The 26188-nt window shown below is 41.3% G+C and overlaps 1 non-coding gene across 1 annotated transcript; it reads left to right on the top strand.

Moving 5' to 3' along the window:
* Nucleotides 1-5339: 5339 nt before the first annotated feature.
* LOC127046046 (U5 spliceosomal RNA) lies at nt 5340-5457 on the top strand. The gene has a single exon (XR_007772913.1). It is a non-coding gene; the product is annotated as a U5 spliceosomal RNA (small nuclear RNA).
* The last annotated feature ends 20731 nt before the right edge of the window (nt 5458-26188 follow it).

Below are 26188 nucleotides of genomic sequence, written 5' to 3'. Positions count from 1 at the left end.
GAAAGCCTCCGACAAAGCCTAGTGGGTTGATTGACATGACTGGAGTATTAAAAATCTCCGGTTATAACCTGTTTAGGCAGGACAGAGTGGGTAAAAGATGGGGGTGGGGCAGCATTCTACATTAGAGACACTAATACCCTGTTTCAGAGTTTGGGTAATTCAGAAGCACAGGCTTTTATATGCATATGGATTGACATACTAACTGGGAAAGCCCAGGAAGGGATACTGGAGGGGGTCCGTTACAGTATCAAACTAGAGAACAGGAGGAGTTGCTCCTTCAGCACCAGTCTGTAATGCATGGAAAGAAAATTTGCCTAATCCTGGGAGATTTCAGTCACAGACACATGCTGGAGATCTCATGCAGCTGACAGTAACATATCATGTTGCCCCTTTGGCCCAAAGAGTTAGCCAACATTCAGGATGTAACGGTCTGTGATATGTCCATGGCATATATACAGAGAGTCAGAAAAATAAATACTCATCCTAAGACAGTGCAACAAACACTACTTTATTTCTTAGACTCCATAAATGTAACATATGACAACCAGTTACAGAAACAGATGACAGACTGCTACCTAAAGCAGAGAGGCACAAGTCAACCCACCTTTTTTCAAGATTGGCTTTTTTCCAGACTGATGGATGAAGAGCCAGATCTCATGCTTCCCTACAAAGCCTCATAGCCTGAAAGCAGGACCAGGAACCCCCTTGCAACTTGAAGCTATACTTATTATTTTAACACAGTTTTCAGTACAATCTAATGATACGCTGTCTGACCCTTATGACCCAGGGTCCAGTGGGGATGCTGGAAGGGGTGACTCAGTCTCAAAAAAAAGCCTAATGATAACCCTGTACAAAGAGAGACAGAAATCCTGAATATGTGGATTTAGAAACTGCTGCAATGGTGATTAAGACCCAGCCATATTTAGACAGAGCATCTATCGAGATGTACCTAAAACCATCATTGTGTTTGGAGAACGGGTGCACATCAATCAAATCTGGTAGCCACTGTGCATCCTCATCTAAAATAATAATCTTCTTTCTGTTTGTGGGACATGTAAGCATCCTGGTTGTTAGCCATTTGCTATTGTATGCATGGAGGGTCACATTCAAAACAAAATAAAAACGTAAAACCAACAAAGTTTATTGACCGACTGGTGAAACACCGATGTCACAACAGCCTGAGCAAAATCCAGGCATACCAAGTGTAAAGATAAGGCAGGCTTTTAGTGTTTCTTTCTTCCAGTGTCTTCTTGAGTGCCCTAGCTCAGGCTACAACTGTGAGGGTCCAGGAAAAACCTGAAAACTGTAAGAGGAAAGAAGTGTTTTTTCCTGAGTCCCCAGTACTAAAAAATTGGGAATTTTGGGCAAAATTAAAGAGAAACATTTCCGTGGAATATTTTCTTTCAGAATGAACAATGAAAAAAATTAGAAAAATGTTCAAAATGATTTTATTACTGCTGCACTTCAGTCCTTAAAGATGTTTTCTAATAACATAAGTGCCAAATGAAGTTATTTTATTTCAAAACTTATGGCTTTAGGCAATTACAATTCATATATGCTGCAGGCCCTAGATACCATATATATCTATGTAACCCCCTGGGGCATATTATTACAGCTCCCAGTCACTAGAGGAGGCTGCCATCTTTACTAGAGAACAGAATTGAGTACAGCGACTCTTACTTGTGGATTTCTGCCTGCCTGCCTCTGGGGACTTCTGGCCTGCAAGTGGAGTTTGGTGTGGAGACAATGCGGGGGAGAGAAGAGAGGGGGCAGGGTGATGGAATTTCCCAGAGTGAAAACAGGACACCACATGGGGCTGGCCCAAGCACTCACCCGAGCCCTGCCACCTTCCCTCCCCGACATGTGGGGCTGGCCCAAACCACTGGCCTGAGCCCTGTTGTTCCTCCACCAGCCCCACACAGGGCTCTCATCCAAACCCAGCCTGCTCCCCACATGGGGCTGGCATAGCTCCTTGCCTAAGCCCTGCTGCCTGGCCCCCTGATACAGCTTGCTGTTGCTTCTCACCTGAACTCTGCCTCCCTGCCATGCAGGTGGTGTGGCTGATCAGCACTTCGCAAGAGCAAAAGGGACAAATGCCCACTTTTGCCAAAAAAATCAGGATGGCTGGGAAAGGACTGACAAGGAGACTGTTCTGGCCAAAATTGGATGTATGGTCACCTTGGACGGGGGAAGAAGCACCCTGAAGACATTCTCTGAACAAACCTCTTCTGCAGTCAGAATATGAACATGTAATGCAGGGGTCAGCAACCTTTCAGAAGTGGTGTGCCAAGCCTTCATTTATTCACTCTAATTTAAGGTTTTGTGTGCCCGTAATACATTTTAATGTTTTAGAAGGTCTCTTTCTATAAGTCTATAATATGTAACTAGACTATTGTATGTAAAGTAAATAAGGTTTTAAAAATCTTTAGAAGCTTCATTTAAAATTAAATTAAAATGCAGAGCACTCTGGACGAGTGGCCAGGATCCCGGCAGCGTAAGTGCCACTGAAAATCAGCTAGCGTGCCGTGCACGGCACGCATGCCAGAAGTTGCCTATCCCTGGTGTAATGCAAACTCTGCAAAAAAACAAACAAACTCAAAGCATTTTCTCTGGAAGTATTTAAAGATGGTGTCATAAACAGATAGCTAAGGGTTAATGTCTCTTTCACCTGAAGCACCTGACCAGAGGACCAATCAGGAAACCGGATTTTTTCAACTTTGGGTGGAGGGATTTGAGTGTCTGAGTCTTTTGTCGTCTGCCTGCTTTCTCTGAGCTTTGGAGAAGTAGTTCTACTTTCTAATCTTCTGTTTCTAAGTGTAAGGACAAGGAGATCAGATAGTAAGTTATATGGTTTCTTTTCTTTGGTATTTGCATGAATATAAGTGCTGGAGTGCTTTGATTTGTATTCTTTTTGAATAAGGCTGTTTATTCAATATTCTTTTAAGCAATCAACCCTGTATTGTATCATCTAAATACAGAGAGAACATTTGTATGTATTTTTCTTTCTTTTTATATAAAGCTTTCTTTTAAGACCTGTTGAAGTTTTTCTTTACTTCAGGGAAATTGAGTCTGTACTCACCAGGGAATTGGTGGGAGGAAGGAATCGGGGAGATCTGTGTGTTGGATTGCTAGCCTGATTTTGCATTCCCTCTGGGGGAATAGGAAAGTACTTTTTGTTTCCAGGATTGGGAACAGAGAGGGAGATTCACTCTGTTTGGATTCACAGAGCTTGTGTCTGTGTATCTCTCCAGGAGCACCTGGAGGGGGGAAGGGAAAAAGGATTATTTCCCTTTGTTGTGAGACTCAAGGGATTTGGGTCTTGGGGTCCCCAGGGAAGGTTTTTCAGGGGGACCAGAGTGCCCCAAAACACTCTAATTTTTTGGGTGGTGGCAGCAGGTACCAGGTCCAAGCAGGTAACTAAGCTTGGAGGTTTTCATGCTAACCCCCATATTTTGGACGCTAAGGTCCAAATCTGGGATAAGGTTATTACAGATGGGTGGACAAATGTACAGGGATAAGTTATTAAAAAGATGTTAAAAACTGGTTGAGGCAGAATCAAACACACAAGAGCATTAATACAGGAGAGAAATCCATATAGCAGAGTGTATTAGTAGTGAAATGAGTACTAGAAAAGGCTGGAAGTGGGAAAGTATTTCCTTTGTAGACTCACAATGCAGTAAAGGAAAGCAGCACAAGAAATCATAATGGACGTGTTATTGCAATAGGATGCACTTCCCATGGCCTAAGTGCTTCAAATTTCAGATTTCATGAAGTTGGGCACACTGGAAAAGATCTATAAAAGAGCAAAAGGAGTTGTAAAACATGTGAAAACTACTCATATTGTATCTGCAGCCTTTAAGAAGCAGTGGGAAGAAAAGTATGGTAAGACTAAAATGGAAACCCTGAAACTTTCTAGCAAAACAAGATGGAGAAGTGTAGTGATGTCATTTGAAGGTTTATTAAAAATGAAGCAGTTTTTCAAGAAATCATGATAATGGAAGATCTAAAGTAGTTAAAAGTGTAAGGCACGCTCTACTTTGAGGATATCTTTTGGGTTCACCTGCAAAACTCTGAAGATTCTACAGTGATTTGCAGAAGCAACTCGCTATCTATATCAGACAGCATTTGTCAGACATTATCTTGGCCATAAATTGAGCAGAGTCAATTGTTTTTGAGAATCTTAGTGCATCTCCACTTGAGTCAGGATGATGTAAAAGTGAAGGACTTTATTTGTAGATGGGAAGAATTTTGCTGCAGACCAATACATGCTGTTGCAAACCTCTTAGATCCAAGGTTCAAAGATAGCAATGTTAGTGATGATAGCATTGTTACAGCATTTGACTGGATTACCAAACAAGCAACACTCTTAGGACTAGATGTTGCAAAGTACTTACAAAAGTTGCAGAATACAGAACCTCTTCCAGGAGTGCAAACTGAGAATCTGCTAAGCATATTGCTGCTACAATATGATGGTAATGCCTTTGCACAATACAATATCAGATTCCTCTTGCTTCTCTTCTGCTTCAGATTCCTCCATTTTCGGCAGCATGTGAAAGAAACTGGTCAGTGTTTGGAAATATACGCCCAGTCAAGAAACAGGCTACCATGTGAAAGAGCTGACAAGCTTGTTTCAATTCATGCAAATCCTAAGTTTAATATATCTTCATCTTTAACATAAAGATCATAGTGAAAATTCAGAATTTTGAACCCTATGGATATAATCTTTCTTTTTGTTTACAAGCAAACAATATTTATGCTTTCTATTTTCAACCTTTAAAAATTTTGTTTCTATTTTAGAGATATATCAACAGGCAAAAAAACCAAAAAACACCCAACACCACCACCACCCAACCGCAAGTACCTTAGAGCAGAGGTTCTCAAACTGGGAGGTGCACCCCACTGGGAGGGGAGGCATGGAATTCTGGGGGAGGAGAAGGCAGCATAAGAAACTGGTTCTGCCTTGAGAATTGGGCACCCCCCATCCTCCACCAAACAAAAAGAAACACATTTATAAACTGAAACCAAAAGATACTTCCCGTACCCCTTCCTCGAGAGATGGGTGGATGTTGTCCTGTTACTAGCCCCAGGGCATCTGTACCTTCCACTAAACAGGGCCTCAGCTTTTGTTGTTTCTCCCTGTAGCATGGAGACCAGCTTCTCATCCTGGAGAAGCCCGTCTCCCTGCTACCCAGAACGTTACTTCCCTCCCCGACTCAAGGAGGGGTTTTTAAAGATCTCAGGCAGCTCTTAATTGGACTCAGATGTCCCTAACTGATCTGAGATAACCCCTTCTCAGCTTATAGGAAAAAGGGCCTTTATCATTCTAGGGCTAACATACCTGCCTTCCTTCTCTTTAGATCATATCAATATTTTGCCTTTTATTAAACATTTCCATGGAGAGAAACATTTATGAGTTTCTCCTCATTTTTTTGAACAGCTCCTCCACTCCCTTGCAGTCCTCCAGCCTAACTTCCTCACAAGTGGCAGTTCCCTGCCTGATCAAACCAGCCAAGAGTAACATCCGACACTGACTTCGATGGGAACTCATCCAGAGCCCCCAGATACACTTCACTGCTTGTAGCACCCCTTATTATTCTATAGCATGCAGCAGTGCGTTAGGTGCTTCGTAGCACATGAAGAAATAAAAGATCCCGGCCCAAAAGAGTACACTCCAAATTTAACAAAATGAGTAGCGGGGTGGCAAGGAGCAAAGAAGAGACATGGCATGGAAAGATGAGAGATGCTATTAATGCAGCTACTATAGTTTATCTATGTATGCACTTCATGATGGATCAGGTATATCAGGTTTTCAATGTCTAGAAGGAAACGATACAAGATAATGAAAATGCTCAATTGCTTTGTTGGGAGCATCCTGGCAGAGATGAGTTTTCAAAAGGGTCTTGAGAACCTGATCCAAAGCGCATTGAAGTCAATGTGAGTGTTTCTGCTGGTGCCAGTGGACTATAGATCTAGCCATAGAAGGAATAGTTGAGCTTTCTAGGGGCATTACGTAATAAAAAGCATTGAAATGCATTTGGAAACATCCGAGCAATTAGCTAAGACAGTGTCAGGAACTCTGCTAGCTCGGTGTGCAGTTGCCTGGTGACCCAATGAGCTCAGCTGGGCCCAATAAACCCTCGCTAAGTGCCTGTGCTCCCTGGGTGGACAAAAGAGCCAACAGATGGCTATTTAAGCCTTGTAACTAGAGCAGCGCAAGGTGTTCCATGCCTGCGCTGCACCAGACCTGCTTTCTGTGCAGGCCCTTGTTTCAACCCTAGTCCCTATTTTCCTCAGAACTCCTGCTTCTGACCGTTGGCCTGTCCCTTGACTTATGCCTCCAGTTCTGTGCTCTGATTCCACCCTGAGCCCAAGGCCAGATGCCTGTTCTCACCACTAGGTTGCACTGCCTGGACCCTGGTGTGTATCACACAGCAAGGGATGGGAAAAGAAAAGATATAGGAAGGTGACAGCTACAACACAAACTGATCATGAAGTTTATTGTCGATTTTAACCTTTGTTTAAATGCTTTGTTATATTAAGATCTGAAGCAGACTCCAGAGCTGGAGGTAAATGTATTGTGCTATATTTTTTTGCTAAGGAAAGCAAGTTAAGTTTGTTTTTTTTAAATTATGATAAGCATGCACTGCAGCACTTTGCTGTTTAATCTCTGTTGATGCTGCCTTTTTGAGAGGATGAACATGATCAGGTTTGCCAATGAGCAGAGTGAGAAACTAGCAAGGCTCTACTCTGCATATTTAATCAATGGCCTGGAGAGGACGTGGCTATGGACCACTGCAAAATAGAGTGAAAACAGCCAGTTGCATGAGTTTCTTTGTTCAACTGTGTGTGAATTTAATGCTTGTTAAGGAGCCCTGGCTGACTGCTCTGGAGACTCAGGTCAAATTGTCAAACCTGGGTGCCTAAAGTTAGGCATCTCCATAAGTGACCTGCTATTCACAGGTGCTAAGTATCAGCAGCTCCTAGGGGAGTTCAGAGGTGCAGAATTCCAAATTTAGGTGCCTAGATCAAAGGCCTGACTTTTGAACTTGGCTCAACTTAAGGGCACCCACATTTTGCCCATAAGTCCTCTCTGTTTATCCACAAAATTGGCACATCATAGACAGAGCAACACTCTCACTATACAATAGAAAAGCCTGCCTCCTTTCACTGCTACACTGACAGTAACCAGAAATCAAACTGCATGAGAGTGGCTAAAAAGGGAACAAGGTAGGTAGAAAAGTCTCCCTGGAGTGAACCAAGTTGCAAGCAATTTCAGCATCTGTCAGAGAGGGAGTGTCACTCATGTCCTGTTGGGCTGAACATTCAACACCCCCTCTTTTTCTCTTCTCCAATTCCCTCCTTCTCCTTTGATGCAGAATCAGCAGTCACAGGCAGGTACCTTCCTTAACAGCATCTCAAGACAAAGCATCGACTTTAACATGGAAAGATCACTACTGGTATATCTCACAAGTGCCCTCATTTTCATCACTTACATTCCTTATCTATTCATCTGAACAGACAGGGTACTTAATACACCATTACAATTACAATCCACATCCAAAGAAAGTACTGAACTAAGCGTGAAGCTGGAGTGCACACAATGCACCGTGAATACATTATGCCGGCTGCTAGCTCATGACAATGGGCCTGTATAATTAACTGGATGAGGAGATTCAGAAGAGCTGTTTCCAATTAAAAATAACACTTTTGCAAGGGCAAATGAGTGAGGCAGTGGTTGTAATTCTAATGCAGCTCTAGCAGCTGCCTCACTTGTCCTAGAAGAACCTGTCTTCCTGCCCCAAACTGGTGCCCTATACCCTCCTCCTCCTCCTCCTCTACCAAAACAACTTCTCTTCTCCCTCCAGGTGGTGGTAGTGCTTCTACATCCCTCCGTGCTTGAGAGCTACTGACCAGGGCGGGTGGATGGGAGGGAGGGGGGGGTAGAAATAATTTCCCCAGAGGAATTTATTCCACAACAGAGCAAGTCAAAAATATTCAGTCAAAAAACTGATGAAAAATGGTCCTTTTTTAAAAAATATTTTTTTTGTGGAAAAGCCTCTCATGAAATTTTCCATTTTTTGATGAAAAGCAAAAATTAAACAGCTTTTGATTTTCTAAAACCTAAAAAATGCTTGCTTTTTTCATAGAAATATTATGAGGAAAAAAATGTAAAATTGGCATTGCTTTTAAAAATTTTCACACAAACTACCATTTTCTGAACAGCTCTATAATGGACCATTGTCAGGGTTCTTGCACCTTCCTCAGAAGGAACTGGTAGTACTCACTGTTAGAGACTGGACTACTGGGATGGCAATTCCTCTGCTTCCATACCGGGTTTAATCATGGTGCTTTTATCCAGGAAGGGGAGAGGGCCTAAAGAGTTCATCCCAACCTGTCATAAAGCTTTGATAAGAGCAAGTGATAAATTCACTCATATTGACATTATCATTTCTCTTTGGGAAGACAAATGAGATTGAAAGCACCTCTCTCCTAGGCAACAATTATGGGCTCAGTCTTGTTCTCATTGAAGTAAATGGGAGTTTTGCCATTGGTTTAGCGGTAGCATGATTGGGCCCCTTAAATGCACACTGCATGTTGCTTTCAGTGGTCAGCAGACATCACTTCAGCAAATCAGTTTGTTATGTTGCATTACACAGTGTGACAAAGTGATGCAGTGAATAAGGAACAAAATGCTGACTCTTTCATAAATCTTCAACTTGACAAAGCTATTGTGAACCAGGGAAGCTACTGTCAGTACGTTTAGCAGACAAAGCACAAACTGATGATGACTGAACATTTAGTAAGTGACATCCATCCCTAAGGCAGGTGCTTTGGCCTCAGTTCATCTCTCCTTCCAGTGAAAGGACAGTGCACTGTATATATACATGCATTAACCCCAAACAAATTAACAATCACCGTGGGAATTCAGAATTTCAAACTTATTTTTTTAACTTATGCAGTGTTGTTGTAGCTGTGTTGGCCCTGTGATATTAGAGAGACTATGTGTGTGAGGTAATATTGTTTATTGGAACAACTTTCATTGGTGAGAGAGACAAGCTTTCAAGTTTACACATAGCTCTTATAATTAGGGCCCAACCAAATCCACAGTGCATTCTGGTCAATTTCACGGCCATAGGATTTGAAAATTGGTCAATTTCATGAATTCAGATGTTTACATCTGAGATTTCATGGTGGTGTAACCATGGGGGTCCCAACCCATAAACGGGTTGGGGGGGATTGCAAAGGTGTTGTAGGGAGGCTGCGTGATTGATTGCCACCCACATTTCTGTGCTGCTTTCAGAGCCCAGATCTGAAGGTAGCAGCCACAGAGCTTCCTGCAGCTGCAGGACGTTCCTGGAGGTGGGTCTGATCTCCCCCATGCTGCTAGGAGCACCCCAGCTAGGGGCTCCTAGCTGCTAGTCCAGAGTTTCCTGCAGCAGGGGGAGGTATGTGGAGACGGGTCTGATCTCCCTCTGAGAGCAGCTGTGCAAGGGAAGAGCAAGTCCTATCTCTCCCCACTCCGGTTAGGGCTAGCACCTACGAGACCCCGGCTGGAGTGCTCCCTGCAGTACAGATCCACCTCCACCTTCAGGAACCTCCTGGAGTGTCCTGTAGCAGGGGGAAGTATCCAGAAGTGTCTCTGATCTCCACCTGACAGCAGCTGTGCAGGGAAAGAGTAAGTCCCATCCCTCCCCAGCTTGGAGACTAGCAGCTGAAGCCCAGGAAATGGTAAGAGACCCAGGCTGGGGAGCCTCCTAGCCTTTCTCCTCACCCTCCAATAGCTAGATTTAATGGGGGAGGGCTTATTGCAGGGATCGGCAACCTTTGGCACGCAGCCCACCAAGGTAAGCACCCTGGCAGGCCGGGCTGGTTTGATTACTTGCCACATCCACAAGTGCAGCCGATCGCGGCTTCCACTGGCCACGGTTCACCTCTCCAAGCCAATGGTGGCTGTGGGAAGTGGCGGCCAGCACATCTCTCAGCCTGCACCACTTCCCATAGCCACCATTGGCCTGGAGCAGCGAACTGCAGCCACTGAGAGCTGCAATCGGCCAAACCCTGGATTATTGTGTCAGTGGCATGTTTTCCATTGCTGTGAATTTGGTAGGATCCTACTTATAATAATCAAATGGATGCCAAAATGCAAGTCTGTCTCTTGATCTAGCTTTTCAATCCATTGTTCCTGTACATTAGCTTGCTACCATAAGATTGCTTATGAATATTGCTGGTCAGGAATTTTTTGATGAAACTTTTCTTTTTTTTGGTGAGAAAAGCCTGATTTGTTAAATTTTTCATATGAATGTACCAGTCTCAATTAAACATTCATCAGGAAGAATTTCTCCGGTCCAGGATGGAATTTCTGGTTAAAATCAAAAGCCTACTATAGAATAACCTGCAGCTTAGGACGCTCACTTAGGATGTGGGAGACCCAGGTGCAAGTCCCTGCTCCAATGAATATTTAATTATTTACACAATGTGGAACAGTTCCAACAGGAGAGAATGAGAGAGATTCATCCCAGAATATACCCTTGCCTGTTGTCAAATCACTCTGCGGGGCAATATGGGAGACTAGCGGAGCAGGGCCTTGAACATACGTCTCCCACCTCCCATGTGAATTCCCTGAACAGGCTATTGGCTGTTCTGGGCTCCTAATCTCTAAAAGTTCTCAAGGTCTCAGGTTCATCATGCTGCAGAGTGGGAACATTTTTGCAACATCAAAAAGTTTTGTGGGTTAGGAAAGCCATTTCCCACTCAGCTCTCTGGGCTGCTCTATTCAGGATTCTTCTACTGCACTATAATGTCAATGTCAATTATTTAAAAAATAAATAAAAAACCCAGCAACATGAATCTGTATGTTTCCAAGCTATGCAGAATGCACTCAGCCTCTGTTCAGAATGGAATTAGTGCTGTGCTGCAACCAAAGATGCACCAAAGCTGACAGAGCAGAGCTGCAATTATGGCTAATTACACTGCTCTACAGCCAAAATCCTTCTGAAATAAATGTAGTCCAACTTTACTAATTCTGGGTCACTGAGAACAAAAATGATGCTTAAAATTGTTGATTGGCTCTAGTTTTCAAGATATGCTATTGGGTCAGCATATATGACCCTTGACTTGGGAATGGCGGAGGATAAGTGAGTTATAAAGAGAAGGGATCTCAATTTAAGCCAGAAATGACTAAAATACATCTTTGACTGGATCAATGAATAAATCTATGACTGGGTTTGGACAGTACTTGCTTTTTAGGCAAAACAATGAATGATGCAATCTGAAGCTGGTGTTGTGTCATACACAATATGAATTGCATCATGTTATTCCTAGAAGTCATGGATGATGCAATCATAACGAAGCTTACATCACTCTGCTGAACAAATTGCCCTATATCAGCTCTAGAAATCATACAGTGTCGTGCTCTCTTCTTTGTCAGTGTTTAATTTTGCAAAGGGACACATTTCTGTTTAGCCAAAGTGAGCAGAGATGCCTCGTACTTGTGTGAACAGTGCAGATAACTTCTGCTATGTTTGTGGTGAAGTGACTTTTGCATCACAAAAGGGCAGTATAACCACTATGGTTAAGAAAGCCTATCACCTTTATTTTGGCTGTAAATTGGAGATCAGGACAAGAGGTGGGCCCCACACATATGCTGCAACACTTGTGCAACAAATCTTGGCCATTGGTTGAACAGGAAAAGGAAATCTATGCCTTTTGCAGTGCCAGTGATTTGGAGAGAGCCAACAGATCATACCAGCAATTGTTACTTCTGCATGATGCCTCCAGTTGGGAAAGGTGTGTCAAAGAAGAAAAAGTGGACTGTGCATTATCCAAACATTCCATCAGCTATACGCCCAGTACCCCACGGAGAAGGACTGCCGGTTCCTGATGCACCAGAATCATTCTCACTTGAGTCAGACGAGGAAGATGAAGAGGATGAAACTTCTGGTCCTGAACTATCAATGTCACAGGACCCACATTTTCTCCCATCCTCCTCCTCTGAACCACACCTCATAACACAAGGTGAACTGAATGATCTTCTCAGGGATTTGGAACTACCCAAGAGTAAGGCAGAGCTGTTGGGCTCCGGACTACAGCAGTGGAATCTCCTGGCAGGCTATCAGGGCAAATGGAGCCCATCAATGCTTGCAGACTACTGCTGGACAGTGACAAGAGATGCTCCATTTAATGAATACAAGAGACAAGCCAAGAAGCGCCGAGTAGACACTGAATAGGACTAAACTATGTACATAATAGTTTTTTGCCTTTTGTTTCATAATAAATTTTATTTCTATAACCCTTTTGCTGATTTTTAAAGTGTTACATAAACAGGACAGGTGCAATATTATCATGTAAAGCAACCATAAACACATGAAAAGACCTAGGTTTACAATTTATGATTAAAACTCTACTATCTGCACAATATACATAGACATAAAATGTAAAAACTTAAATATCTTAGAAACAGTAGCCAATCAGTTGTTTTAATTGTCATATTTGAATTCAGCACATCAAAATACATAATAAATATCACATTTTATCTCTGAAGCAGACGACTTCTCAAAAATTGTAGACTAGTGTTATATTTTATCTCCACCCCCGGTCTATACCTAGGTGATGGCTGCCATCTTGGTTGACACTGGCGATTGGAACAGGGACCTCCACAGCTTGAGATAAACAGTCAGCTTCTGTAATGGGGGATGTAACAGAGTCCTCTTCTTTGTTGATCTGGGACACAATACGGCCAGTAGGTTATAGCTGCTCTTTGTTCCTCCTACTTGCTGTCCCATTCCTTACATTTCACTCAACTGAGCAATCCCCATTGTCACCCCAGTCTATTTCCAGCATAGATCCCCAAAGCGTGCAAATCAGTGCAGCTCCACCCACTGAGTGAGAACCACAGAAGCCAATGGACCTATGCTGATTTACATTAGGTATGACTCTGGCCCATAATTCTTCCTCCTTTTGTGTCTCCCTAAGAAAAAAGCTCCTGGTTAACATTCACAGAGTCCCCTGGCTACAAACATTTCCAAGGAATCCACCTGTTCTGTGAAATAGTCCAGATACTGTTCCCAAATGCTTCCCTCATTTGTCCTGTGCAATACCATGCTGCTCTGATCTTTAAGCTGTAAATTCTTCAGAACAGGAGCAGGCTTGTTATCAGTTTGGCACAAGATACGCTTCGGTGCAGCATGGTATTTATTCATGGCACTATATTGATAGTATTAGTTTCTATTTTTGTTGTATTCTTATCTAATTGCCCCTTGCCTGGCTTAGGAACCCAGGACATTGTGCAAGCAGTTAAAATGTCTTATCGTTATCACAAAGTTGCTAGAAACCGGCAACCCACTAGGAGCGCACAGCTCTCGCTGCACTGCACAACCCTAGTTCCTGGGAATGGCATGGCTTGCTCTTATCCATGCAGGGAGTCGGCTGATCCCAAATTTAGGATTAGAAAGCACAAAGGACTCCTACATACTTCCTTCCTGAGATGCTTCTAGGCTCTTTGGGCCTAGCTGAAAATATGACATTTAGTATTTAGTATTTAAGTATTTAAGTGACTTGAGTTTTCTTTCTTTTTTAAACTCCAGCTTCCACTGAGAGATTTTCCCATCCTCTCAACACAGGGTGGTCCTGTCCTCAGATCTGCAGGGGCATCACTTTGCCCTTGTCACGACATCGTCATGTCATCCCTTTAGACTTGCACTGAAATTGTTTTGCCATTATGTTATCTTGGTGATTCAAATTTGAACTCCAGTGAACACTACCCTCCAGGCTTCCTTGGAAAAGCTTGTGAAACATGCTGCACTCCCTCGATCACTCGGGATTAAGGAACTAGCCTAGAAGCTGCCTGTATTGATATCTCAGTGTCTGAAATATCTCTGCGAGTCTCTGGGAGAAAACATTACTATAATTAAAAGCTCCCTTTTCTTTTTTGGAAGATACTGCAGTGGCTTAGCGTCCCTTCTCGTCAGTAGGGTACGAGTAAGTTTAAGACCCTGGTGGCAGAGGGCTAAATACTTCAGTCCTCACTCATTCAAAACTTCCTTTAACTTCAATAGTATTCATCATTAGTACACCACCTAGAGAGGCCAAGTGAGATCAGAGCCCCACCGTGCTAGGCACTGCAAATACACATAGCAGCAAAGAGGGAAGGTCTTCTGGTGAACACATAGGGCTGGGACCCAGGCAAGCTGGGTTCAACTCTCAGGTTTGATTTTGGGTAAGTCACAATCTCTCTGTGCCTCAGTTCCTTATCTTTACCTCCATTTGCTTATCATATTGCATCTATCACCATAGAAACTGTTTCTCCTGTTTACATACAAGGCAGAGAGATCTTCATGTTAATCAATGCAGTTACCCTGCAAAGGATCCCATGGAGAAGGCACATGCTTTGATGGGTCATAATACCCTGTATACAGTACAACACTGTTTCATGTCCTCACATATCAGTTTGTAGTATAAACACGTAGTGTTTGCAATGTCCCCAGAGAGGGAATCTCTTGGGCTCCAGCTACCAGCTCCCCAGGACAACCTCCCAATTCCTGAACTATATTTAACTTGCTGTGACATGACAGCTCATTACAGTCACAGCATTTCACAACCTTGTAGATGCCTCTTTGTAAAGAAAATTGATTATCCAGAATAAGGTTGCATCCTTCAGCCAACCTTAGTCGGCTCTCTGAGCCTGCTTTTGTGTGTGCCTGCAAAGCAACAGACATTATATCTGGAACAAAGCGAAGTTAACTCCTCTACTAAACAGAACTTAAGGGAGAATGTGACCCAGCAGTCCAAATAACTCATTCATTCCTGTCTAGACTCAGTTACCTGAATGACATGCAGAAAAGAATCCTTCCTATCTCCATCAAATGGAGCATAAATAACTTTAATAGATTGTAGTTTTACTTTGGTTCTCCTTTCTCTCCTGGAGTTTCCAAATAGAAGTTATACAGAGAAATGTACATAGACTGCAAGATCTTCAAGGCAGGGAAACTGTCTTGCTTTAAAAGCCAAATTCTTTTTCTTTTACTCAGGTGAGTAACGCCTTGGGACTTATTACATGAGCAAAGTGAGCAGCACTTGGACACATTTGCATGGCTTATATATAAATTTTCCATGCTGTATGCATGATTTCTGATTAGTAAGATTGGAACTGTGCTCAATTATAATATTTAAACTCTTAGTAAGTGAATGTGAACTAATACACGTCCTGTGAGCTATGTTGTATTGTTGCTGTGCTGCATCTGTGTAATATAAAATCCCAATAACCTTTGAGTATGGTTGGAGATTGACTGAAGTTGTATGCGATCCTGATTATCAAAGCAGTGGCAGATAGAGGTGGGAGTGGTAGGAATTACCTGTGTTAATATAACATATGGCGTGCATGAGTAACATTTTTAAAAGTCAAGAAATGTTGACATTAAAGGTTGAGCTATATTATTAACTTGGCCATGTTGCAGTAATCTAATACCTTTGCTCTCTTTCCTTTCCATTTTCTCCATCTTTATGACATCAAATATTGTAATAATTCTGTGACCACCGTGGTCTAAGTGATCATCATTGTGCTATACACCGCAGCAATCAGCATTTCACAGTGAAAGAAGGGCCAAAATTCTTCTCTTCCTGCTCCTAAAACTTGGGATCTTCCATTAACCTTGTTTCCAAACTCCAAAGTAGCAGTGCATTGCCGCTAAACATGGAAAAATCCTTAGCTTCTACATTTGCATTGTACTAGCAGTGAGAGTTTGCCACATGTGATATACAGATAATTTATAGTTGATTTGTATAATAAACTTTACATAATAATCTAACAAAATAGATAAAAGAGAGGGGCGGGGAAGAAACTCGTTTAGCAGAATGAATTACAGATGGGTTAGTACAAACACCATAAGAATTGCCATTTTTTGTACCAGCTGGCCTGTTTCCTGTCTCACCTTGTTGGTTGTGCAGCATTGGAATGATTTTTATTTGTGCTTTATTAACCTAATTTACCAAGTCTGTGTTAGTGGCTGTGTCATCTACTCCTAATTTACTATTGCCTGCAAATTTTATTAACCTGTTGTGTGAACATTATCTTCTTCAAGATCCTACATGCTCTCCACACTCTTCTCTAAATCTTTAATAGCCATCACTAGGCTGATCCTTGATTTTTTTTTAACTCATAACTAAGTACTATTCAATAGTAAAGAAAAGGATGATTTGCTACTTGTAAGCTCTTCAGGGGCAGGGACCATTTTTTAAGTATTTGTACAGCACCTAGCACAATGTGGCTCTGATTGATGCCCCTAAGCACTACTGGGTTAATTTCTACTTTCATAGAGTTTGCTCCTGTCATAGTTTGAAATATACATCTAATTTCTCTGCAGTTATCTGGGGCGTGTCAGTCATTCAATAGTAATATAGGCCAGGGCAATACAAACTTTACTCTGTCAGAAATATTAGTTCATGATATGGAGCACTCACAATTGTAGTTAAATTGTTTACTGTGAATTCTAACAGGATAATAAAACAGGGTAGTGTTAGATTGAAAAGACACTTTGTGCTCTGATATGTCTAGGTAAACTACGACCATCAGAGTTCTACTGAAAAGGAAAGAGATTAAAGATTTTGTTATGATTAGACTATCTAGATCAGTGGTTTGCAAACTTTTTTTTTCCACGGACCACTTGAAAATTGTTGACGGTGTCGGCAGAGCACTTAACAATCTTTCCAAATATTGTTTGTACCATTAGCTAACTATTGTAAAGTGCTTTGGATAAAAGCGCTATATAAAAAAAATTATTGTTTTTTGTTCTACAAATAAAAGCACACAACTCATATTTTAATATCAGAAGTCTTACCTTTCTAATGCGATGGATGTGCCCTCTCTCCCCCGCCACGGCAGCTCCTGGGCTGGGACTGGGAAGGGAGGGGGGTGTCTCTGTCCCACCATGGCAGCCCTTAAGCTGGGGCTGGGAAGGAGGGAGGGTCTCTCCCCCATCATGGAAGCCCCTCAGCTGGGGCTGGGAAGGAGGGAGGGTCTCTCCCCAGTAGCCACAGTCCTGGAGCTGGGGAAAATTGCCTCTTTCTCTGTTTGCCGCAGCCCTGCACATCCCAAATTCCCCCCACCCCCTCTTCTCACCCCAATGCCCCCTCCCACCTACCCCCTGGTCCCCCCAAGGCCACCACCTCACCTTACATGTGCATCTTCTCCACCTAATTAGTGGAGCCATGCCTGCACAGCTTCACTAATTAGGTGGGTGGCCCTTCATTCTGTCATGTGTGGCTCTCCTGTCTAATCTACACAGTAACTCCTGCCCGCCTTACTCTGTAGGAATTTCAGTCTTATCTAGTGGCAGGGGCTTGGGGGTTCAAAGTTAGAGGTACTTTGTGGCTGCTTGGATCCCAGGTTTTGGTTTGGACCGAGCTGGAATAATTATGCATACAGATCCTTTTCTTTCTTAAACTTAAAGAAAGAAGCTAGCTTAGTGGCTGGCAGGTTGTCATGTAAAAGACCTGGCCTTGATTAGTAGGCCTGGGCTTTTGCTCCTCTGGCACAGTACGCATCTTTAGGGAAGACTTCAGCCCTCATCACACTGTGACTGAACTGTAAGAGGACATGATTAGTGATGCACAAACCTTCCACGATTTGGAGACTCAGCTCTGTTCAGACGAGCACCCGGCAGCTCAGATGCTTTTTCAGACTCTCTGAATCACTTCAGAGTGAAAAGTTGGACTGGAAATCTCATGAGGGAAGTCGCTTGGAATAAATCTACAGCAGTTCTTGCTTCCAGCTGTTCCAGAAATACCTCATCCATGGTATTTCAGGCACTTCCTTTTCTGGTCCTGGCTAAAACAAGAAAGTTCACAGGCAGCAGTAAAAAGAAAAAATTGTGGGGTGAGGGTGGGGGAGCAGGACTCACAGGTCGGAGAGAAGGTGAGGGACAAGAACCAAATATTTTCATAGCTAGAAAAATGCTTTTTATTCAGGCCATTTATTCTATAGGAACTGATTTGCCCATTTCTGTATTTGCAAGACCATTATGTACTGTTTCAAGTTTGTTTTCCTTTAATGCTATTAATGCATCCATTAACCATTTTCCCCTAAATCCTGACAGCTAAGCAATAGCATCTAACACACAAACTTCCCTTCCCCTTCCTTGCCATACCTGTAGTCCACAATATAATAAGAACATAAGAATGGCCACACTGGGTCAGACAAATGCTCCATCTAGCGCAGTATCCTTTCTGCTGACAGTAGACAATGTCAGATACGTCAGAAGGAAAGAACAGACGTGGATAATTATCAAGTCATCCATTCCCTATTGGACAGTCTTAGCATCTGGCAGTCAAAAGTTTAGGGACACCAAAGTATGGGGTTGCATTCATGACCATCTTGCCTAATAGCCATTGGTGGACCTATCCTTCATGAATGTATCTAATTCTTTTTTTAACCCATTCATAGTTTTGGCTTTTGCAACACCCCATGGGAATGAGTTTCACAGGTTAACAGTGCGTTGTGAGAAGAACTTCCTTTTGTTTGTTTTAAACCTGTTGCATATTAATGTCATCAGGTGACCTCAAGTTCTTGTGTTATGTCAAGAGGTAAATAACATTTCCTTATTCACTTTCTCCACATCAGTCATGATTTTATAGACCTCTAGCATATCCCTTCTCAGCTGTCTCTTTTCTAAATTGAACAGTCCCAGTCTTTCTAATCTCTCCTTATATGGAAGCTGTTCCACACCCCTAATAATTTTTGTTGCTCTTTTCTGCACCCTCTCCAGTTTTAATATATCTTTTTTGAGATGGGGTGACCAGAACTGCATGCAATGTTCAAGATGTGGGCATACAATGGATTTATACAGAGGCACTATGCTACTTTCTGTTGTATTATCTATCCTTTTCCTAATGTTCGCTAGCATTCTGATAGCTTTTTGACTGCTGTTGCACATTGAAAAAGATGTGTTCAGAGAACTATCCACAGTGAGCTTTTTGGGACAGTGCATATGTACGTACAGTACCTAGCACAATGAAAGCACAGTCTTGGTTGGAGTCTATAAGCACTGCTGTAACCGTGCTAATAGTTTGGGATTGTCCTGATCTAGATTTTTCAGTCATTCCATTACAGACATAGGATACATGTGAGATATTTACATCCAGATCTGGATTTTGAAACACATTCTCCCATCCCAAATTTTAGGAGTGTTCAGCTCTATGGCTTTATTTCAGGACCATACTTGGGATATTAAATAAAACCTCCAGGTAAGTACACATACTTGACCTTCCCATTGGTTTGTTTTGACTTGTTTGCATTAATAAACCTTTATGGTCTATGAGTAATAAACGTTTACGGTCTATGATTACTTAATTACCCTTCGTTATTCTTAGGAACATGACTAAAAGTCTTATCATTTATGATAAAATTATAGTTAATGAGATAAAGAGGAAATGGCTCTATAAGCAACACACGTACCATACCACATCCAGCTCATTAGGCTGACGTCACAAAACAGAGTCAGATCTCTGAAATTAGGAAGAAAGAGATGAAGCCTCCAAAAAGCAGTGGTTTGCAAAGTTGGGGTTTCTGACCAGTGGACACTGAGAGGTCTATGTTCCAGGTCAGTTCCAACTTCCCCATTTCCCAAGTTGTCAAGCTCCGAACAATATGATGCTCTTGGGCCTACAAAAGATGGACCACACTGTGACATTGCACTCCGAATGTTTTATGGAAATATGCTAATGAGTGTGAATACAACATAACTGGAATATGATTCATGCAAAAATCTTTTGTAAGGTATCATTACAAAGTTTATAATCTACTGAATGTGGTCATCCTATTTGTATGTATGTATCATTCTTGTATCTAAAACTAGAAATATGAAGTATAACTCTGAAGTCCTATTGTAATTATGCAAAGTGTGGGCCATTAATGGTGGTTTAGAATCTTGATGGCTCCTATTGACTAGAACAATTGACTGTAGGTGGCTCTGTTTACCTGCAAGCCTCCTCTGCATAGGTGTCTGCCAGTCCTGGAAGAATGTCACATGATATTGGACTCCATCTTTAACCTGGTGCTTTTTCATGTAGAAGGAGGGGTGGGACCCAGAGAGAGACAAAGGATTCCCACCTTGTGCCAAAGCTATCAAAGTGGATGGAACAGAACAATGAGGGACCTGTCATGAGCAATCCCCTAGTTACTACTTGAGATGAAACTAACAAGGATTGTACCAGGGGAAAGGATTGGACCCAGACAAGGAAGGAGTCTACTCTGTGAAAGAATCTTATTGGAACATTTCTAAGGGTGAGATTTACTTGTATTCAATTGCTTAATGTATTAGGCTTAGACTTGCGTGTTTTATTTTGCTTGGTAACTTACTTTGTTCTGTCTGTTATTACTTGGAACCACTTAAATCCTACTTTTAATACTTAATAAAATCACTTTTGTTTATTAATTAACCCAAAGTAAGTGATTAATACCTGGGGGAGCAAATGACTGTGCATATCTCTCTATCAGTGTTATAGAGAGTAAACAATTTATGAGTTTACCCTGTATAAGCTTTATACAGAGTAAAACAGATTTATTTGGGGTTTGGATCCAATGGGGAGCTGGTTGTCTGGGTGCTGGAGACAGGAGTACTTGCTGAGCTGTTTTCAGTTTAGTCTGCAGCTTTGTGGGGCATGGTTTGGACCCTGGGTCTGTGTTGCAGTGGGCTAGTGTGTCTGGCTCAACAAGACAGGGTTCTGAAGTCCCAGGCTGGCAAAGAAAACAGGCTCAGAGGTAGTTTCAGTACATCAGGTGACTGTCCCAGGGGGGTCTCTGTGGCCAAACCCATCACACTCACATAACAATTACTTTTTCTGCTTGGCAGCTGGCCAAAAGACTCGTGCTACTATCACTCATCATTTACACTTCTAGAAATACCATTTTTGCAGTGTGGGAGACTCAAGTTCCTGTTCTGCCTGATTTGGAGTCGGGACTTGAATCTGGATCTCCTACATCCCACATAAGTGCCCTACTCCCTGGACTACAGAACTGGGCTCACTCTTTCTCTGCCCCAATCACTAGGTAATTATTTACGCAAATTGTACCAGCTCCAGTAGGACAAATTGAGAGAGAGTGACCAAACCCTCAGGCTACTGGATTTCCTAGGGGGTGACTGTTTCTCTGTTGAAATTGATACATTTCCATGAAACACTTCAGTTTCAATTGGGAAAAAAAGTGTTGAACATTTTTTGACTAGCTCTAGTTCATAGATTCCAAGATCAGAAGGGACCATTGTGATCCTCTAGTCTGGCCTCTTGTATAACACAAGCCAACAACTTTCCCAAAGTAATTCCTAGAGCAGATCTTTTAGAAAAACATCCGATGTTGTTGATAGGCTTATTTGCAGAACTATCTAGATTCCAGCACCATAATTTAATACATGTAAAAGAAAGAATTTGAAAAGGTAGTTTAAGGGATTACTTCTTTTTTTACCTATTTTTGTGTTCTACAGAAGAATTTCCCTCTGCCACAGTAAAAAACAGGGTCATTCCTTTACAAAGCTATGGTCACAGTAAAATACATCTATATATGTTGTCATTAAGGCCAAATTATTTGAGAGGGGAACTTCCCCCTCCTTATGTATTTTTTAAAATTTTCTAAGAGAATTCTAACTAGTATTTGACTTTTTGAGCAGCTGCTTACAACTATGTCCACTCTCTGAAAGGAGAAGGATAAGAGACACTTTCTGGCTTTTTTTAGCAAGTCTGCAAGACACTTCAGATGACTCCCCTCACCTCCTTCCAAAACAAAATTATTCTAAAACAATCCTATAATAATCCACAAGCACTGTCAGTAAGAGTTTATTTATTTCTGAGTGCCGCAAGTAGATTACACTCTGGACCCCAGGTGCTATAGATAACACAGAGTAAAGACCTGTTGTCATAACTGGACTCCATGCCAAACCCTTATACAAAGAAAGTGGTCTCTGTGGTTTCTGCTACTAATAAACTGTAGTTCATTTTGCTGCAAAAACTCTGTTTACATGCCATCATCTTTTACTTACATGATTGGTACCTTCATAAGTACATAGATTAATGTACAAAATATAATTACATTTAACATCCTTTTGTGTGTGTGTGTGTGGGGGGGAATATATAGGATAGACAGAGTAGGTTGTCCTGGTGGGAGAGTGGCACTATTTGTGAAAGAAAAGCATAGTCAAATATAGTAAAAATCTTACTATACAATCTCTATGGATAGAAGTTCCATAGTTCACTAATAAGAGTATAGCAGTAGAAATATACTACAGGCCACCTGATCAGGCTAATGACAGTGATTGTGAAATGCTCAGGGAGATCCATGAGGCTATAAAAACAGAAAACCATATAGAAATGTGGGATTTCAACTCTCCCCATATTGACTGGAAACATGTCACCTCAGGATGGGATGCAGAGATACATTTTTCTAGACACTATTAATGATTGCATTTTCGAGCAGCTAGTCCTGGAATCCACAAGGGGTAAATTCTTGATTTAGTCCTAAGTGGAGCATAAGATCTGGTCCAAGAGGAGCATATAGCTGAAGCGCTCAGTAATAGTGGCCAAAATAATTAAATGTAATATTCTGGTATGGGGGGAAATACCAAAGAAACCCACCACAGTAGCATTTAATTTCAAACAGGGGAACTGCACTAAAATAAGGAGACTAGTTCAACAGAAATTAAAATGGTAAAGTCACGAGAGTGAAATTCCTGCAAATTTCTTGGAAACTTGTTTAAAATACCATAAAAGAAGCTGAAACTTTATGTACACCAAAATATAAAAAAACAGTCAGAGGACCAAAAAAGGCAACCATGGATTTCAAATATGAAATTACAGAATTACTAACTGTGATGTGTAACTGATTGCTTAAATCAGCCTCTGTACCAGGTGACTGGTGAATGGCTAATGTAATGCCAATTTTTAAACAAGCTCTACAGGCAGTCCTGCCAATTACAGGCTGTAAGCCTAACTTCAGTTCAAGCAACTATAGAAACTATAGAAAAGAACAGAATTATGAGACACATTTGAACACAGTATATTTGGGAACAGTCAACATGGCTTTTGTAAAGGGAAATCAGCCTCAGCAATGTATTACAATTCTTTCAGGGAGTCAACAAGCATGTGGACAAGGTGATTCAGTTTAATAGACTATAGTTGGAATTTCAGAAAGCCTTTGACAAGGTTCCTCACCAAAGGCTCTTAAAAAAAGTAAGCTGCCAGAGGATAAGAGGGAAGGTCCTCTGATGGGTCGGTCACTGGTTAAAAGATAGGAAACAAAGGGTAAGAATAAACTATCAGTTTTCGGAATGGAGAGAAGTAAGTAGTGGTGTCCCCCAGGGGTCTGTAATGGGACCAATCCTGTTTAACATATTCATAAATGATCTGGAAAAAGGGGTAAACAGCCAGGTGGCAAAATTTGCAGATGATACAAAACTACTCAAGATAGTTAAGTCGCAAGCAGACTGCGAAGAGCTACAAAAGAATCTCACAAAACTAGGTGACCAGGCAACAAAATGGCAGATGAAGTTCAATATTGATAAATGCAAAGTAATGCACATTGGAAAACATAATCTCAACTATCCATATAAAATGAAGGGGTCTAAATTAGCTGTTACCACTCAAGAAAGAGATCTGGGAGTCATTGTGGATAGTTCTCTGAAAATATCAGTTCAATGTGCAATAGCTAACAGAATGTTAAGAAACATTAGGCTTTATATAATCCTACTGTATAAATCTATGGTACACCCACACCATCAATACTGCATGGAGTTTTGGTCACCCTGAAATTATATTTATATAACAATTAAAGAAAATAGAGAGGAGGGCAACAATAATGATTAGAGGTGTCAGCTTCTGTATGAGGAGAGATTAAGACTGGGAGTGTTCATTTTAGAAAGAAAATGACTAAGGGACTCCTGGCACTGTACACTATCGGAGGATAGGATACTGGGCTAGATGGACCATTTTTCTGACCCTCTATAGCCATGCTTATGTTCTAAAGTCACACTGGGAGCCTGTGGTGGGCCTGATTACTGAACCCAGATCTCCTGAATGTAGCTGAATTAAATGTTTTGGTGAAAATGTGGATTCAGCAACACCAACACACTTTGTGAACTTGTGTAGATTTTGACAGATTATTTTGGTTGGGGAGAAAAAAACTCTAAAAAAAAAATGAAAAAAATTTAAATGTTTCGTTTTGATACTTTGAAAATAAGATGCTTTGATTTTTTTTGGTTTGAGATTACCTTTTTCTTTTCAAAATTTCCTTTCATTTTATTAAAAACAAAAGTGTTTTTAAATGGTTGAAAATTCAAAATTTAGATTTGCTGAACAAAAATGCTTCATTTGACTCAGAATGCAATGGTTTTGACTTTTTGATTTGCTGGATATTTTCAGAAATGTTTATTTTTTGTTTGACTTCCAAAAATATTTATATAAAAAAATCATTAGAATTGCCAGTGAATTGAAAAATCTGTTATTTGCCCAGCACAAGTCCTGGATCCTTTCCCATAAGACCGTCCTTGGAATGTAAAGGCCATGTCTACACTACAAAGCCTATGCCAGCATTGTTATATTGGTATAGCTTTGCCAGTGTAGCCGCCCAGTGTAAACTCAGAATATGGCAATGGAAGCAGGAGATTTCCCACATCCCTGAACACCACTAGCTATGCCAGCAGAAGCACTCTTCTGTCTGCATAACTGCATCTACACTGGAGATTTTGCCAGCACAGTTATGTCTACCATGGGGTATGATTTTTTTTCACATTCCTACTTGACATAGTTATGCTGTCATAATTTTGTAGCATAGACCAGAAGAAAATGAGTTTGAATTTAGATCTGGATTTAGTGGCGCCAACTTATCTCTGCTCTACACATTACGTCAGTCATCCTGAAGGAAAGATGTCTACATTTTAAGTCTCTGGGTTTTTGTTCAAAGTGGAAGGTTACACCTCACATCCACGTAACAAAAATCTCAGGCATGTGAGTAATATTCATTTTAATTTTTCATCCTATGCAAGGTTTAGATGCATAATGGACACTTGTTAATCTTTGCATTTGCTTCTCTCTGCTCAGTTCCTTGTCTATAAAATTGGAATAACACTGACCTTCTTCACATAGATGTTAGGATAAGAAATCCATTAATATTTGCGTTATGAGATGACAACTGGAAGTTAAGTGGTTGTTGTTTGTGCCAATAATTCATCACAGTGGGCATAAATTTAAAGTTGACAATGATCTTTCCTTTCACTAAATCCTCTTTTGGGATAGACTCTGATATCCTTTATACTGGTATAAATCCAGAATAAACTCATTGATATCAATGGAGTTGTTCTGGATTTGCACTGGTGGAAGTGAGATCAGAATGTGTCACTTTGTTTTAACAATTTTCATTGTTCAATCAGGCATCAAAGATTATGCAAATCATTCCAGCCTGCTAAATGTTTCCGTTACTGGAATAAAGCTGATGCAGAATCTACAATACATGGCTTCGATCAATTCATCTAAGTAACGGCAACTTCCGACTCAGAGCAAACTCTTTCCTAAGGTAATGTAAGAATTGCCTGTTAATTACATCTTTCTTCACCTTGCTGGAGGAGAACAGCTCAGTGCCAGAGGAACAGTGGGAAATTTTGCATGTGCATGAGAAGGCGAAGGAGATGTTTTATATTAACCCAAGAGTACCTTACAAGGGGGTTCATTTAGGATTGTAGCAGCAGCTAGATATTTACAGAATCATAAAAAGAACTTTACTTGATGGCTCTGAATCCTGTAATGAAAGAGATTTCATTTATGTGTTCACTTTGATAGAGAATAGGTTTAGCCATCTTAATGGTCAATAAGCTGCTGACTTGGTGAAAACTCAACACAGACACATACGTGTGCAGGCACACAAGGGTCTGATTCTCTACTCCCTTACTTTTTGCAGTGTCACTTATATTTCCCCAAAGAGAATGTGAAATGCTACAGTTTGGATCTGGCTGTGCTTTGCACGCCTACATTGTCGTCACTCTGCACAGATTTAAATGATGAAACAAGGATGCAAGGAAGTGGAGAATCAAGTCCATAAACTTTATTCTACATCTGAAGCTGATGAGTTTTTCAAAAATTCAGTGCTGTACCAATGTGTATCGTGTACTGTGGTTTGGTCTTCACTCCAAAAGGAGGTATGTGTTCGCGGTGAGAAATA

This window comes from Gopherus flavomarginatus, chromosome 2 (genome assembly GCF_025201925.1).
Source record: "Gopherus flavomarginatus isolate rGopFla2 chromosome 2, rGopFla2.mat.asm, whole genome shotgun sequence".
Taxonomy (NCBI): domain Eukaryota; kingdom Metazoa; phylum Chordata; order Testudines; family Testudinidae; genus Gopherus; species Gopherus flavomarginatus.
The sequence above is the reverse complement of the archived record's forward strand: the minus strand, read 5'-3'. Positions and strand labels throughout refer to the sequence as shown.